Raw genomic sequence first — 12,624 nt, forward strand, 5'->3', positions numbered from 1 at the left:
CTCGACTGCTCAGCCCTCTTTGCCTCTCACCCACTTTGAGTTGTGGGACATCTGTGCCAGCATGGCCCTGCCAGGGCACACCTGAGGTGGTGGGAGAGGCTGCAGGGGAATCCCAGGTGGTGGGGAGGTGGTGGTGGGGCATCTACCCCTTCTCCCTCAGCGTGGGGGAGCCTGAAGAGCTGTCACTCTGGCACTGCCACAGCTCCTGCAGCCACAGCCTGCCCTCTCCAGCCTCCCCCCACCAGCAAACAGACCCCGGGCAAGTCCTTCTTCCCAGCGTGTTTGAGAGCTACCAACCCTTCCTGAGGCAGCCTGGTGGAATAACACAGCCTGGCAACAATTGCTGAGCTGGTTTTTATTGATCAGCTCCTCTCAGGGCTGAGGGGGGGATTTCCAGCCTGGCAGGAGGACTGGCAGCTCATGCAGTGCAGCAGAGGGACCAAACCCCCTGAGCTGGGTCAGCACTGTCCCTCTGCGTCACCCAGGCTGATTCAGAACTGCAGATCTTTAAAGAAGCATGAGATAGTGCTGAATGTCTCATCTAATAAAGCTTCTGCCATGTACCTTCCTACAACTTTCACTTGAAGTTATCTGTAATCCAAGGTTATGTTCCCTGAGATCCTGGGAGCACAGTGCCCATCCTTCACCATTACCCTGCAGAGATTGTCAGGACGGTTTGGTAAGTGAATTATGGAGGAGACACTGCAGAGGGAAGAGTTGACCTTGTCCTTCACCTCAGCACATCCTTCAATTAGTGCCCCACAAGATAAATTCATTCTATTAATCTGCAGAGGCCTCTAAGCAGATGAACTGGGATTTCTGCATTTCTGACTAAACCCACTTCTTCCTTCCCCTCTTAATGAACCTTTGCTTGCAATCAATAGTTAAAAGTTTGGCACTATTTGAAAGCAAAAATCAGCAGTTGTACTTCCAGCCTAGTTGCCTCCTAAACCCCGTTGTGAAGGAGCAAGGATTCTGAGAGATGAGATACATTTTCCTGGCCCAAAGAGGCTCTACAGCTTTTCCTCACATCATTGGTGTTTCAGGAGCCAAAGGGAGCCTTTGCAGGAGGAAGAATCACTCCCAGATCAGCATGGATTTGCTCACTCTGATTGCAGCTCTAAGCAACACAACCTGCTGCACATGAATGCAAATGAAAAGGGAGGTTCTGTAGTGATTTTGGGGTGGCAAAGGCAAAGCTCCACGTTCTGGGGATCCCCCAGTGAGTCTCTGCTGAGGTGTGTGCTCTGTAACCCCCAGTCAATGCAGCAGAACCACTGAGCTGTGTCTGTGTGGCTTCTCAGAAACCCAGATTATCAGGGTAGGGTGGTGTCCTGGAGGGTCCTGGAGAGTCCGAGAGGTCCAAGCTGCAGATGGAAAAGGCTTCAAATGGTGGGAAAGGGACTGTGGTAACTTATCATCCAACAACAGGCAACCCAGTGGATGCCACCCAACACCTGCCACCTCCTGACTCCCGAATGCTTCTGAAGACCATCCTGGGGTCTTCCCGGACCATGCCTGCAGGTACAGGCTGTGCTGGAAGCAATGCTCCCCTCTGGCTTGCTGCTGGCCTGGGAACAGGGTCAGGAGTGCAGTCGGATGGGGAACAGGAAGGAACGGCTTTGGGAACAGAATTAACAGCTTTGGGTGCTCTGAGCGAGTCAGATCCTTGAAAAACTCCAGAGGGAACCTGAACTTCACCGGGAGCCCTTCAGCCACTGGTTTGCACATCAAGTGAGTCCCTGCTCTGTGTTTGGGCTCCCACATACCCTTTAGACAGTTGGCCCTATCCTGGCACAGCCCTTGGGCAAAGGTGGTGCTTGGGGCCCAGCTGAGCCCTCCTGGGCTGCAGGTCCCAGTGCAAACACAGAGTTCAAGGCACTGGTTTAAGGGCCCTCTCAAAAGCTCTGGCTTTGCCTGACTGGCATCACCAGGAACAGTCTGGGCACTTGTCCATTGATTAAGCTCAGGGTTTGGGTTTATTTTATTACATTTTATGGTCAGACATGGCAGCCCTGAGTTTTGCAGTATCTAGGACATGTCAGTGCTAATGAGGGACACCATTCCTCATGGCATAATAACCATAATTAAGGATGGGATTTTTTCAAAAACAACCAGGGAAGTCAATGAGAGTCAATAAGAGGTGGGTGCCTCATTTCCTTAAGTGCTTTTGAAAATCCTGCCCTAAAACATTGATATTTCACACGGACACATCTAAAGCCTGTGTGGGAGAAGCCTCAAATCCTTTTTGAAAAGTGGTGTGCATATTTTAATTGGGACAGATTAATGGGAATATCTGTGGCAGCTTAAACTTTTCTTCTCCTTATTACAAAAAACACTGGGTATTTTAGTCATAAGTAACTGTATCTTGCAGTTAATACAGGCCCAAATCCAGACATGTCCTGACTGGAGCAGAACAACCCTGATCCACCCCAGCCAGGGATCAGAGCCTAAGGATGAGGAGCGACCAGAGCAATGTTATCAAGTTGCAAATATATGCAGAGAAGTGTGTGTTACCCAGTGCTAAGCATACTTAATGTCTTTGCAGGCAAAACATCCCCCTGGAAATAGGGCACACATTCCAACAGCCAGGAGCTGGAGCAGCTTAACCTAGGAAGGTATGGAGATTCCCAGGTGGGAGTGGAAAACCACTGGAAAAAGGTTCTCTAAAGCAGACAAACAGGGTCCTGAGTGCAGTGATCGTGAGGGGAACACAGTTCTGAGTGACAGAAGAGTTTAGACGTGGTATCAAGGCAGGATCCCCACTGTGGCTCTTGTCTCTCACGCGCTACATGTACACCTTGCTGGTACCCAAAAGCCTTCCCAGGGCATGAGGGGATGTTTCCTCTCCTCTACAGCCACTTGTGCTCACTGATCACAGGTGTCTCACTTCATTTCATGTCTGACCAAACTCACAGTCCCAACAGAAGCCTCCTGCAGAAAAGCTGCATCTCACCTGGTGTCACACCAGGCCTGGGACACCCAGCCCTTGTCACTGCTGCCTGTTCAAGCCCATTGAATGGCTTGAGAGGGCTCACAGCTGACTCCCTCCATACACCTCACCAGAGTCCCCAGCTTGCATCAAACCCATTGAGTAGCCTCAGGGTTTGGGTTTATTTTATTCCATTTATGGGTTAGACGTGGCAGCCCTCAGCACAAACCAAGTTATGTGTGGGGTTTGACTCTTTCACACCACTCTGACAGCAAGGACTGATAACAAGCAGCTTGTCACAGACACATCAGTAATGAGGAGGTGGGGAGAGACAAAGAAGAAGGTATGTGGGCTGACTAATGAAGGCTGGGTGAAAATGAATTTACATGTGAACACCAAGAGATCTCCAGCTGCTGACAGTGATAACCTGTGCATGTCAGAGGGCAGCACTTCATCCACTGCTCCTCAGGTGCTCCGGGATGGATTTGTGCAGCAGGCAGGAATACAGGTAAATGGGGAGGGGGAAAGTAAATCACCAACTTCCCTGAGCAGATAGGAACTCTTCTGTGTGTGTGCACAGAACTCTGCCTGTGTTCTGGCACGTGCAGGTGGGGAGGGCAGGGCTGTGTGAGGTGGTGGCTCAGCCCTGGGCTGAGGGGCTGGGGCTGGAGCAGGGCAGCGTGTCCCTGGGGAGTGGGAGGGAGGGAGGACAGCAGGAATCACTGCAGACCCCTCTGGCACTGCTGCACGTCCCCAAGCACAGCTCCCTGAGGGGGTTCAGCCCCTCTGACAGGGGGTGGGAGCATGGCCAAAGGTGAAAGGTACTGCGTGGGAGTGACTGGGCTGGGTCACACTGGAGGGGCACTGGGCCACTGTCCTGTCTCTGCTGGTGGCCCCTGCTTGGGGCTGCACATCATGAGCTGTGCCAAAACTCATCCTGCAGCACCATCAGTCCTCCTGGGGACCTATTTGTGTGCTCCAGGAAAAGCAAACTGTGCCCATCATCACCTTTGTGTCCAGCTGAGCATCCCCTGAGGCACTGGAAAACAGCTCCACCTTGGAGCTGAACCCAGTGGGGATCCTAGCTTGGGATCTGCTTTCCCCCTCTCTTTGTCTGGGCTGCCCTGTACAGTCAAGCTCCCCGAAACCCTACTGTGCTTAAAGACCCTCTGGATCAGACCTGCCTACAGCAACTCCCCTTCCTCCTCCACATCAAACCTTCATCCTCCTCGTGTTCCAGCAAACTCCCCACACCTCCTCTGAGCCTACTGCCCAGCCCTGGATCCCTCCCGGGGTCCCAGCTCTCCACTCCCCCTCCTCCAGAGGTGTTCTTCCAGGCACCCCAAACTCTCCAAGTGGCTACAGCCTCCTGGCCAGGCTCCTGCTGCCACCAGATCCAGGGTAAAGCCACCAGGGCTCTGGGGACAGCCAGGCCTGTGCTGACTCCTGTGGGACACAGCACAGACTTGGAGGGGGCAACTGCAGGGGAAAAAGCCTCAACAGCACCTACTGAGGGGAAACAGCTCAAAAAGCAAGTCCTGGACTGTGAAGATGCCAGGTGACCTGTTGATGTTCCCCCCCCTCCCCCCCCTGTGCATCCAGTGCCTAAAGGGGTTTCAAGGGAGCTGGAGAAGGACTTTGGACAAGGGTCTGCAGTGACAAACCCCATGACAGGTGTGACCTGATCAAGGTCACAGTGATCTTCCAGGAAAAATGAGGCAGATCCTTCCTCTGCCTTCACACCAGGCTGAGCCCCGGGGACTGGGTCATGATTTACTCTGGCATGAGGAAGAACAGAGCCGGGCCGGGAACTTCATTTCTGCCTCCCCGACTCTTCGTGGTTTTGTCATTATTTAAAATATTTGGGGGCTGTGAGAACAGTTCCCATTATGTGTGTATCACTAGCTTTTGCTCTTTGTATTTATGATTTAATAATTTCTCAATCTGTCACAATCAGTATTGAGAGAGCATAGCTGGATATAATGGAATCATTTGAAAGGGAATGCTGGAGCACAGGAACAGCCTGAGCTCTTTTCAGCAGATGCAGAGTGAATAATATTTAGGGAGGTGTTTATAAATCAGTACAGCCTTTAATTAAGCCAAACATTTTGCTAAGAAAGAATCAATTAGCAATTCATGGCACAAGGTTTGGCCTATTATCAAAGAGCTTGTACAGATAAAGCACAATTGCTTGTGTGTCTTTAGAGCTAATTATCAGTAACTTGTTTCAGTTGTATTTCAAAGCTTGTGAAGAGACAAGATAAAGATCTACATGAGGTGGAGGGGGGCTGGTAGTTTGCCTTTCCCTCCAATCTCTTTCATGTTTGTACTGATTGTCACGAGAGGAAAGGAGCCCGTGGATGGTGTGAAGTGCTGGGGTAGAGGGAAAGGGGATGGAGGGTCAAGGGGCAAAGATAGGATCAGGTTCATCTCATAACTTCACACATTCGTTTCAATGTCTCACTTTCTCACCTGTAAAGCCAGGACAGCAGCACTGCTGGAGGTTTGGGATGGTCCTTATTATGGATCAGTAGGTGGGAGAGACTGAGACAGTCTGGGGGTTCCCAGCGTGGCTCCCCAGCATGCAGAGCCCAAGGAACAGAGAGGACTCACTCTGGGCTGCAAGAAAAGGGAAAAGCTACCTGCTCCATCAGAAATCCAAGAGAAATGGCAAAAGGGGGCTCAGATCCTGCAGCTGGGAGAGGGGAACATCACGTCAAAACCTGCAAATTTTTATGTCTCCTGGGCACGTGCCAACACAGGAGCTTAAACCCCCCATCTTGGCACAAGTGACAGGATTATGAGCAGTTTCAATCTGATGCAGATGGTCTTCCCATTTGCTTCCTTGTTTAAACAGCAATTTGGCAAGTTTGTCATTCATAAAGCTTTTATAGTGCTCCATCCACTGCTCCCCTGGGGCCCACGGGAGCTGCCTGGATGTTTGTGGATGCCTGGAAACACACATTAGTCTTTAATGAGGTTGTATTCCTATTGTTTCCTTTGGTCAAAGGAGCCTTGGGAATTCCACGCTATAGAACAGATTCCATTTCCACACTGCAGCTCCTCACCCAGGTCCCTCTCTGGTGCTCAGCTGACAGCACTGCCAGCCCGGTGCCACCCCCAGCACACTGCAGGGATGGGCAGAGAAAAGGGCTTTGGGATGTGCCAGGGGATTAGGAAAAGCCACAGGGACCTGCAGGTGCTGCTCAGATCCAAGGGGTGGGAGGTGGGAGAGGCAGGGGCCAGGAGGCTGCTCTGTGAGGGACAGCTCAGCCTTCAGGGATGGAGCAGGGGGAAGGGATCACCTTCATGGTGCTCTGAGGGTTGGAGCTCCTCTGCTCTGGAGCCAGGCTGGGAGAGCTGGTGGTGCTCACCTGGAGAAGAGAAGGCTCCAGGGAGACCTGAGAGCTCCTTCCGGTGCCTAAAGGGGCTCCAAGAGAACTGGAGAGGGACTTGGGATAAGAGATGGAGTGACAGAACACAGGGAATGGCTTCCCAATGCCAGAGGGCAGGGACAGATGGGATATTGGGAAGGAATTCTTGACTGTGAGGGTGGGGAGGCCCTGACACAGGTTGCCCAGAGCAGCTGTGGCTGCCCCATCCCTGGATGTGTCCAAGGCCAGGTTGGATGGGGCTTGGAGCAACTTGGGATAGAGGCAGGGGGTGGGATAAGTTGAGCTTTAAGGTTCCTTCCAACCCAACCCATTCCATGATTTGGGTTGAGAAAGCAGATCAGGGGATATTGTGATCCAGCTTCACATACCTTGGATAAACCATTCTTTAATTAAGGCAGATGGACTGTAGGACTATGAAAGGGCTTTCTTTGCCCACAGCCAATACCTCAGCAAAGCCCAATGGCAGCCTAATCAATTAATAGCTTTCCTGTGGTTTAGCTGAGTGTAAAATAACAAGGCATCATGGCTTGCATTGGCACGAGCTGCTCAGATCTTCAGACAAGTAAATATTTAGCCAATAATTCTGAGATCTTTTTGGCAACAAAATGCATCTTTGTTCTTTATCTGTTTATTTGTGTTTTAATTGCAGGGATAAGACACATAAGGATATCACCCTCTTCTGTGTGGGAATATCCAGGGTCCTTGCAGGAGCTGAGAAGGAAGCCTTTGGCCTCATGTTTTTATGCAGTGTGGTCGTGTGCAGCTCTCAGCTCTAGGGCTGCCTGTCCTCACGTGTGTCTGGTCCTTATTGCTGTAAGTAGGACCTGCTGCCACAAGTCAGCTTTATGGACTCCTTGTTTATCTTTCAGGCCCCTCAGAGGGACCCCACCCTCTCCTGACACAGCTCAGTGTTATCTATAGGCTTCACTCCGTGATAAACACCGTGAATTTTAACTCTTTCCTTATCTAAATGCACTGAATTCTGCAAGGAATATTTAATGGCATTTAAAAGAGAGATGTGAAACCAAAGAAGAAGGGAGTGGAGGTCACACAACTGGAGGCAGGTACCCACAGACTAAACTCTCTTTGGGACCTCAGACAATTCATTTAACTCTTCTGATTTTGTTTCCCCGAGTTGATGTGAGGCAATAAAACAGCCCAGCCAGGAGCAGGGGAGCAAGGAGTCCTGAGAAGCAATTAGCTAATGGCAGCCAGATGATGGAGGGTGAGGTTCCCCAGGTGACTTTGGAGTTGGCAGCTAATCCTGGTTCATGGCAGGGTGAGTCAGAGCCAGGCTTTTCTGGAATCCAGATCAGCCTGTTTGGGAAGGGAGCAACAGGGGAGCCCTGGGGAGGCTTTGCAAGGAGATGAGCACCACTGTGAGTGGTCAGAGATTCCTCAGGTGTCCTGGCTCCAACCACAGCCACGACCAGAAGAAGGACATGAGGACAAGGGTGGAACATGTTGCCCTTCCAACCCCACTCATGCCAGGGTCTGCCTGAGCTGGAGCTGGGGAAGCTCCTTGTCCAGCTGTGCAGGAGGGAGATGGAATTCCCTTGCAACCACCCTGAGAGCTGGGACAGGTTGTTGTGTCCTGCTTTAGGGGGCAGATGTCCAAGGCTCTGTTGTGCAGCCTTGAGGGATGTGGGGACAGTCTGACACTGGTAATTGGTAACTCAGCAGCAGCTCTGCCCTGAGTGGTTTTTACTGTTCCTGCTCAAGCCCCTGTTCCGTGCAGGGAGAGGGCCTGGGAGGATAATAAGAATTGGGAAAGCAACTTTTTCACGCTGGCACACAAAGCTACTCGTGAATTCCCGCCGTGGCTCTGGGGCACCTGCTGCCATACAAATGCCTCTCTCTCTGCTCTGTCTTTGTGCAGCTCCCAGGGAATGTTTTATCAGGAGGATGGATTGTGGCATCTCTGCAATGCTATCCCCTGTATCATATTCCAGAGCATCTCCCTGACAATGGATTTCCCTCACAGGCAGCTCCCGTGGTTAGTGCCCTGTGCCCTTCCCAGAGAGGCATTTTCAGGAGTGATGGCTTTGAAAAGCAGGGACACCACGTGGGTTATAAAGAAGGACAAGAGGTTATGCAGGAGTTCTAATGGATTTCAGTGCAGACAGGGTTGAAAGCACCACAAGTCCCCATTACTGGGAAAACACAGCTCCAGAATTCAGTCTGTGCACTTCCTTTGGTTTTTTTTAACATGCTTTTTCTTCTCTGTCATTTACTCTGAAAGCAAATTTGGTTATGAGGCAGAATTGCTCAGCATCTTTCTCTTTGTTCCTATTTCATGTTTGATTTTCTTCCAAATAAGATGAATAAATTTCATTTTTGAAAGCATCCTGGAAAAGTCATGCACACACAGACTCTGCAAGGCAAGCTGATACAAACTCCTGGATTGTACTCCTTGACTGTAAATAGAAATAAAAAGTTGATAGGGAACCCCAGAATGGAAAATATCTTCATTTTCATGCATCTCTAGTCAAATCTCCCATAAGAACTTGGCTTGGGACATTGCCTTGTGTTGGTGAACAAGTGTGGGCACCAGAAGGTGTTTTTACAGGTGCTTTAAGGCACAAAGAAGGAAAAAAAAATCTTAAACATCAGTGGAAAATAGTGGATCTTTGAACCCAGTGTGGCTGAGAACACGCAGCCCCCTTTGGTTGGGGTTCACCCACGAGACTAAGACAGAAGACAACTTGTTTCTTTGTTTTGCTTCCCCTGTTTTGAAGAGTAAAAGGATTGAATAGTGCCTGTATTTGGAGGTCACCCATCTCTACAAGGGCTCTTAAAAATGCTGGGCTCAGGCTTTGCCAGTGGTTGTCAGTACCTGCAGAAACACTGGAGAGGGGCAGTTGGAGACTTCCCAAAACCGAACACACACAAAAAAAAAACCTTCCAAAAGTTTAGGGCTGCTGGAAACCCGTGGTGTTGATCCTGTCCTTTTTCCATTTGAATCTTTTGATTATGAATTTTTAAAGAGACCTGCAGAGCCTGAAAGGCTGTTCCCTTCACCTTCACATCAGCCAGACAGAGCGTGGTGTTTGTCCACCAAGGAGCCCACGGTGCCTCCCTCCCCATCCCCAGGGAAAGAGAGCCCAGGGGGATCAGGGAATTCTGGAAGAACAATGATAACTGAGCTGGGCAGGTGAGGAGACATGAAAGAATTCCTTGGGATAAAGGGAAGAAGGGTGAGTGGGAGCAGAGGGAACAGGAGGCAAGGGCTGGACACTCTCCCAGTGTGTGGCCTTGCTGCATTTTCCCTCCAGCCCCCACAACCACAAGCACATTATTGCTCAGGGAAATCTAAGATGCAAACAGGGAGAAAATAAAGAAAAAAAGGCAAAAAAAAAGCATGTCCAAGAGCTGAGGATTCTAAAAGTCACCAAGTAACAGAAGAGAAAGCAAATCCATCCCAGGGTAAGGGAGGGGAAGCATCTCCAGCACTCTCCAGGAGAGCCAGGTACCCTGAGCTGCCCCACTCGGTGCTGCCAGAAACCTCATTGCTTGCAGGGCTGTGTGTTTGTACAACCTCAGTGATAATGGCTGGGTAAAGAGATGAGGGATTTTGTCATATTGGAATTCAGTTTCCTTTGCATTGCCATGGCAATGCAGGGAAGATTTTGATCACTGGCTGAGACACATCAGTAGATATTAATACAGCTTGTGCCAAGGAGAGAGCTGAATGACAGCTGTGTTTGTGAGTCTGATTGGAACCTTCTGCTCTTTCTGCTGTATCAAAAGCCATGCACCCAGAGAAAGTTGAAGGGGGGGAAAAAGGGGATATTACTTAGGGCAACCTAAGAGAAATGCCTGAAGTTGAGAGAATACATTTAATTCTGACTAAATTGGCATCAACATCTTTAGCTGACTGCAAGGCAAGAAAGTGCAAACTCCCTTGAGGCAGCAAGTTCTAAAATAACCTTCTACTGCAGCACTCTGCTGTCAGAAGTTCTAACTCGTGTTTCTACTCCTCTGTCTCCTTAATGTCTTCCTGCTCCCTGGAACTGCTGTTTTATCCCTTATTTGTATAAGGTGTGACATAATAAGAACACCAGACTCACGTCTGAGACCCCTCAGGTCAGGAGAAGCACTAGCAGCCCCAATCTGTGCTTCTAATGGAACTAATTTTCCCTATTCCTACTCTTTAATTGCTGTAAGAATGTTAATGATGACCCTAATGAATGTTTCAAGTCTGAGCAGAGGGTGCAGACGCCCAGTTGTGGAAGAAAGTGGAGGGTGGCAGGAAACCAGGTGAAGTGTGTCCTCTAAGCACAACACTCCCAAGAGCAAAGGGGCACAAACCTGGTGCCTGCATGGCCAAACTCAGCCTACATTTGGCTCCTTGTCACCAAGAGGACATGCCAATAAGGCTCTGCTATTCCCATTTCCCACCCACCTCTCAGGAGCTGGACCAGTAGCACGTGTTGTCTGATTGTCCAAGATGACCAGGAGACAGTTGGGATGGGAAGAGGAGCATCCACGAGTGCTGACAAGCACCACGAGCAGCCAAGGAGCTCCACAATGGTCTCAGAAACCTGAGCTGGAGCAGAGCAGTTTTAGGAAAGCTCCCACCACAGCACAGAATTTCACTGCTCCAGTTATTCTGGAATAATTAAGGTTGGCTCAACCACTGGAGGCAGAACTCTGACAGTGAAATAATGTCTGTTCAAAGCTTTGGAAAGTTCCAGAGGATGGTAAAGCAGGTTGACAACAGCGTGGGATGCAATGTTCATACCCATGGAGTGCTCCCTCTGGTTGGAAGGGTCCAGGCTGACCCAGCAGCTGTGACAGAGCTCTTGCCAGAAGTCTCTAAATGTTTTGAATTGGAGCCATTTGAAGGAGTTCCTGCCATGAGGATGCACTCCCTGTTCTCTGTCACATTGGATAGTTCACCTCCCCATTTCTCACTGACATCTTCGGATTCTCCAGGCAGGGCCCCTCCTGAGTGACACTCCAGGAGCTGCAGCCCAGCTCACTGATCTGGAACAAAGCCACAGTCTGTCCAGCCCGTAACTGAGCAGCTGTGACAGTGCTGGAAAGCCAGACTGACATCCCTCCAACTCAGATCCACATCCATGTCAGCTCCTGTAAACTTTGCACACTGGGGACCTTCACACACGATGTTCCTGTGGGTGCATAGGGAGCTGCCTGAAGACTCCTGAGCATCTCTGCAAAAGTGCAACTTGTTCTCCAGATATTTCTTTCTTTTTTTTTTTCTCCCTACTTAGCACTTTATTCCAGCAGGAAATGTTCCATGAGGCCACAAGCCTAATTAAAAAGTTTGTGTGTAGAGGCTGTTCTGAAACGTGTGCATTTAGAGCTCACTGCACATGCAGAACAGAAATATATGCATATGGATGTCTACAACCATCTTCCTATTTTTGGCTGAGTGAGCATATTTTCTGGGATCAGATTCTGATCCCTGACTAATTAGTGTGCAGGACTAATATTTTTCAAGGCTGTTTAGCTGTGAAAAAAAACATGTTTCACTGCATGTTCAGTTTGCAATGATACTCCCTGCACTGCCACGTACTGATCAGGAATTGTGGGGAGGAAAAAAAAGGCTTTGTCCATTTGCATTAGTGGTTCTTGATTTACCAGAACAACCACTCACACAAGCCAGACATGGGGCTGAATTTAGATTTTGTGCATGCATGTGCATAGCTAAGTCCCTTGGAAAATCTAGGTCACACACTGTAGACAACATTTGGGCTGACTTCTGTATCCACACACTCCTTGCTCTGTAAGAACTTGATTCTAAGCACATTAGGGAAGGGAAGTGGCAACAGAGAGTTCTGATGAAGCAAAATGGATTTGAATCACCCAGTCTCCCCAAAACACAGGTTTTGAGACTTCAAGAGACTCATTTCCCGTTTTGTTCACCTCAACTCAAATGGAGTCAAGCAGTGCCAGCACTGTGCTCACTGACACAGCCCTGCAATCTCATACACATCCTGCTGCTTCCCTTAGATATTCAGACTTGATACTGAGCTTGCTTGGGCATTGATCTTCTTTTTTTCCCAGTTTTCTTTTCCAAAGAAGTGCCTGGTTGGTTCTTCCTTTAATTCAGATTTGCTCCTGTCCTTTATTGTCTAGATAGTTCCTCAGATTTACTTGATGGGAAAACAAACAGACCTGGTGGCAGCTGAAGCATCACCCTGTGCTCAAGCACGAGCTGAGTCTTTGTGTCAAAGCTCAGCTTGAACAGGTCTGGTGGGGGGAAAACATTTCTCTTTTTTCACACGCCCGTCACAGTCTGAGCTCTTTGATAAAATGACACCTCAAAGC

This window comes from Corapipo altera, unplaced genomic scaffold (genome assembly GCF_003945725.1).
Source record: "Corapipo altera isolate COAL_440 unplaced genomic scaffold, ASM394572v1 110, whole genome shotgun sequence".
NCBI lineage: Eukaryota > Metazoa > Chordata > Aves > Passeriformes > Pipridae > Corapipo > Corapipo altera.